The sequence below is a fragment of the Aegilops tauschii genome, chromosome 5 (genome assembly GCF_002575655.3).
Source record: "Aegilops tauschii subsp. strangulata cultivar AL8/78 chromosome 5, Aet v6.0, whole genome shotgun sequence".
Taxonomy (NCBI): Eukaryota; Viridiplantae; Streptophyta; class Magnoliopsida; order Poales; family Poaceae; genus Aegilops; species Aegilops tauschii.
Genome location: NC_053039.3, coordinates 91,753,278 through 91,758,455, shown reverse-complemented (window position 1 = coordinate 91,758,455; position 5,178 = coordinate 91,753,278). Strand labels below are relative to the sequence as shown.

Below are 5,178 nucleotides of genomic sequence, written 5' to 3'. Positions count from 1 at the left end.
ACATTTAGGAGGTTGTTCTGAATTGTTTCACTCTGTAGTGGCAGAATTCATGTTTCATTTATTGCAGGAGATGAAATTGAGAGGCTGATGTAAATTCGTTTGTTTGTAGATTTTCTCAGTTCTAGGATTGGATGTTTCTGCAGTCTCTCTGTCCCTCCTGGAGGTTAGCCGATTGATGGATTTGGCTGCTGATCCCTTTGTGTTGCCTAAGTGGTGAGATGGAAATAAGGATTAAACATGACCCTGATGCTGGGGCAATATTCCAATATGATTAGAGGGGTAGTGTACTCCCAAAGATGATTTAGAATATGAAAAACGTTTCATACGTAGTCAAGAATTTGGGTTCATGGTTGAAGTAACAAATACACATGTAGCTTCTAGATTCTGTCATTTACAATTCTTTTTCGATGGTATATTTACAACCTTTGTTGTTACATATAGTTTGTTTCTTAAATATCCTATAAGCATATATTATTGAATAGACTCACTTTCCTATTTTTGTGATAAAATGGAATGAATAATGTACATGTTAAGGACTTTATTTTGATTTGGTTATGATTTGAGAATGCTCACATATATTTTCTGTGCTGCATCACCCCATTGTTCTGTGATAGTGTCCAACTAGGGATTTGAATGTCAGGACCTAGCTAGTACTACGATGTTATCAGGTTAATAAATACTACTATCTTGCTACTAGGTTCTATGAGTATGGCTAGGGTGAATCTTTCCACTTTGCTCATAGGCACCAAGAGAATAAATAATTGATCTTTCATTCTTCATGAAAATATGTCATTTCGTTTTTAAAGAAAAATTATATGAAAAATTGTAGTAGAACACTGCTAATTGCAATTCCCCATGTGTCTTGGCATTTTAAGTGGAATGGGAATCTTTAAGATGAAGTATCAAGCGGCACGAGCACCTATGGTTGAATGATGTGTTGATAGTGTACCTAATCCACCTGTGTTGACAATGCATATAATTTTTAAACTCAAGATCATATTGTCAGCTGCAATCTCTGTTCCCTTTTAAACTCAAGATTTCTAAACAAGAGTATATACATTGTGAACCAAAGATAGTTCAGTATTCAGTTTAGTTCTGCAATTTGTTCTATTAGACAAATCACTATTGTGTTGAAACCTTGTTGTGGTGTGCTGAATCGTTTCTTTATATTTCTACCTGCCAGTTCTAAGCACATATTCTTTTCTTCTTATTTTGTATCTATACATAAGAACTCTATTTTTCTTATCCTTGCAGTTATGCATGACATGTTGCTTATCCACGTGGATCTTAAGGTACTGAACTTCCAAATTAGAACCTGGCCCAAATTTGAGATTTCCCGAATGTATACTTTTGTTTTTCTTTCATTCTTTGGTGGTGATCCATTGGTTGCTTAATGCTCTTTACTGCATGAGTAAATTCCTTTTTGTTTATTTCTAAACTCAGTTTTATTTTCCTCTTGAAGGTTTCCTCATGCAAATATGTAGTGAAAGCGGTTTGAGAAAAGAAGCAAATCGTTTGAGCCAACCTATTTATATGATGTGGAGAATATAAGGTTCTTGGCTTATTGATATCATCTGGTCATTTTTATAGGTGCCTAACTACTTAATGAACTTTCTAGTTGTGTTGATGACGACAAGAAGAAAAGCATCTTTGACCAGGTGTGTCTTCGATTGTATCCTTGAAATATTTCACTACTTATGCTCGATGGATGACGGATCTCATACTTGCAAGGGATATTTACTAAAAAACTACCAAAAATATATAGCTACTTCATTGTGACAAGTTTTTATATGAAAGACACATGTGAAATTGTCTGTTAGTAGCTTTCTGTTCGAATTCAATGGGATTTCAAATGGACAAGTGCGTAAGATAGTAAAGATTGTTCTTTTCTTGCTAAAGTTTTCATTGTGCAGGTTTTCCGACTTAATTCAAGCTATCCTGGTGGACTACCATCACACATCCAGAATGCCAAAAGGCTTTTGGTAGATTGCAACACGGGATAAAATCCATATGATGGTTCCACACCTTCGGTAAGTCTTGCCATGCACCATCGTTTCATGAATTTGTTGGGTTGTTTGAAATGAGCCTTTTTTGTTCTATGAGATCTAAATTTTCAATCGAGAACACCCATTTGCACTTTTTTTCCTACTCTGAACTATTGTGTACTAATATTAATTTAACTCATTTGTCATATGTTATTCCGGCTGCAGTATATGTAACAACCCTCAATTTACATGATCTGAAATAGCTTGGTGAACTTTCCTCCCACATCATGTCAGAATTCTATATGGACTCATCTTGGCCCAGTCATGTTCTTTGTAATAGTAATGAAGGCAAAAGAGAAATTTTCATGTCTTGGTACATTTTAATTTCAGGTACCACTACCATGTTGCAAATGATAGACTAGATTCTTATAAACTTAGTGCTCTGAAATCTTCATGCTTTAATAATGGATGCTGCCTTTTTCAAAGTATAATAAAGATGTGGAGTTCTTACACAAGGACATCACCAAAGCAAGTTTTCCTTATTTAAAGATTTCTTTAGCTCAAAATGTTGTTGTACTATTATGTCTTTTTGAAATGAAAAGTTTCCATATTGCAAGTTTTCCTTGTTTAAAGATTTCTTCAGCTCAAATTGTTGTTGTACTACTATATGTCTTTTTGAACAGAAGTTTCCAAATCGCAAGTTTTCCTTATTTAAAGATTTGTTTGTTTCAAAATGTTACTGTACTACTAAGTCTTTTTTGACTAATCAGTTTCCAGATCGCTAAGGATTGTCCTCTTCTTTGTTTAGAGAACTCGGCGTTCAGACCTCGTTGGCGCCGGCTAGATGGGCTTGTTGGTATTTTATAGTTTGGTCATAAGCAGATTTGTTATCTTCAAGTAAAGCTAAATGTGAGCCACACCAACTTCCTTTAGTTCTTGAGAATTTTGTTGTCATGCTTTGGATTAACAATCTGCCACAATGCTCATGGCTCTTGCATTCACTCAAGAATCAGGGCAAGTGTGTTGAGCATCATGCTTCTGAATTTGTTGTCCTACACTTGACACTGCAGCTGCTCATCTATTAGAATTTGCATTATTGCCAAAAATGATTCCAGTAATTAGACTCCATGTTAGGGAATAGAACCTGATAGGTACAAGCTAACCACCCTTGCATAACTCATTAGGTAACAATGGTGGTAGATAAATTGCTTAGCACTTGAAATTAGCAACTTGTTTGCCTATTGTACTTGGCAATCTGCTACTTTTTATTTGATGTTTGGTGCAGGAAATAAGACCTAGGTTCAGTTAAGTTAAATATCGATTTGTTCCAGGGCCAATCTCTACTCTTAGCAGATTCCCATGTTAGAGAAAATATGTACTATAAATTAAGTGACACCATGAAATAGTTTGAATCAAGATAACAAAGAAGAATTACAAGTTTGATAAAGCATGAGGGATCATTCATTAATTTACTTCTGATCCCTTTAAGACTAATGTTGCTTCTCTGTTAATACAAGCCTATTAATATCTATGAAACCCCTACACTTGCTTTTGTTTTTTGAATGTGATTTTTAACCAGAAACATGTACCTCTCACTCATCTCTACTGCAAGTCTTCTTGCTAAAATAACTTTACTAAATACTGGTTGCACATGCCATACCCACCGCGCCAAAAAGCAACAACGAGTATGGCAGCGTAATTAGTAGTGCACTTTACCGCCTTAGTTGCATCCTGATGCTTTAAATCCTCTAGATGTTTTTCTGATTTTTTTTGCATCCTCTAGATGAACTCTTTTTACTGAACCTTCAACCATTGTTGGTAGCTAATGTTTAGAAGTCTAGGCAGCTGATGTTTTACAGATTGATATATACCCTATGTAACGAAGAAGTGGGTGTTTCTATGGATGGATCTGGTTTAATGTATGCATATATATCACACTTGAGGTCAGTTGTGTTTTCTCAGGTTTACATAGGAATTAAAATTGTTTTCAGAAGCAAAAATCTTGAATTGGAAATGAAACCCTTGATGAATTGATGTTTGCTGAAGAAAGTCCTTGTAGAAAAGAAGAACATGAAGCATGTTTTCTATTTGTACAAGTATTTCCTTTTGTTCCTAATTGTTGTCTATTTCGTATGGAAGCTTTGAAACAAAATGAGGTGGCCTAAAATTAAGGATTAATGCTTTTGATAACTGATTTGAGAAAACAGATCCATGCAATATAAGTAGAAGGTAGACTGAAGCATTGATCATTGCTATCCTGTACATAGGCAGTCCAACCAATTGCTGTGAGAGGAATGAAGGCGACACCCAAGTTGGCATGTGTGAAGCTTTGATGGAGCCATTCCTGCTCTTCCAGAGCCACAAGGAGAGCCTAATAGTCAGGGTACGTTCGATTAAGCACACTCGCTTCTCTAAGAATTTGTATAATCTTTAGAAGTTTAGTACCAGTCAAGCCAAAATATGAAATGAAATGCATTTGCAGGCAGAAGTGTGCCTGGCTGTCATACGAGAAGAAGTGTGCACAACTGAGGAGCTAGGGCGCCAATGGTGCGGAGCCGTTCGCCATCAAGAGGATCAAGGCTGCCATCAGGGACCTCCGGATCAAGCTCACATCTCCCTCGCCTCCGTCAACGCTTTGTGCCAGAGGGTCATTGCTGTCCATGATGAGCCCGCAGCTCGCAAAGCTCATCCAAATGTACGTGTTTCTATTATAGTGTGCTCGATCGATATCCCTAGGAACACTGATGCTGCATGTGTTTGATCGATGTTTCTCGCTGATGTCTTGTATGTATAGGCTGGCAAGGATGTGGCGACTCATCGCCGGCATGCACCGAGTGATGTAGTGCATGGAGCAGGAGGTGAGCGTGCTCCTCGTCGTCAGCCGCATGGTTGGAGGGAGGCATCAAGGGCTTGTTGCTGCCGGGGAGGACATGTGCACAATTTATATTGATGTATCTTATTTTGCCAAACAACAAGATGTGCTCCTGTTGATGCTATTAACCTGGCATGGAATTTCAGTTTCTTTCACATGATGTGTCAATAGATATATAGAGATCTAGATGAGTTGCATTTTTGGTGGTTCCTTCTATTATAAATGTCAGTTTTTTATAGCAACATCACATGTACACAAAACACACTACTTAGTATATATAGGACAGTGGGAGGGCGCATCTTACCTGGCACCGCCCAGCTT

At 37.2% G+C, this 5,178-nt stretch overlaps 1 long non-coding RNA gene across 1 annotated transcript; it reads left to right on the top strand.

The window, feature by feature from the left end:
• The first annotated feature begins 1,528 nt into the window (after nucleotides 1-1,528).
• On the top strand, nucleotides 1,529-4,369 carry LOC120964370 (uncharacterized). The gene is made up of 5 exons (XR_006663664.2): nucleotides 1,529-1,658; nucleotides 1,914-2,030; nucleotides 2,794-2,894; nucleotides 3,827-3,928; nucleotides 4,253-4,369. It is a non-coding gene; the product is annotated as an uncharacterized lncRNA (long non-coding RNA).
• The last annotated feature ends 809 nt before the right edge of the window (nucleotides 4,370-5,178 follow it).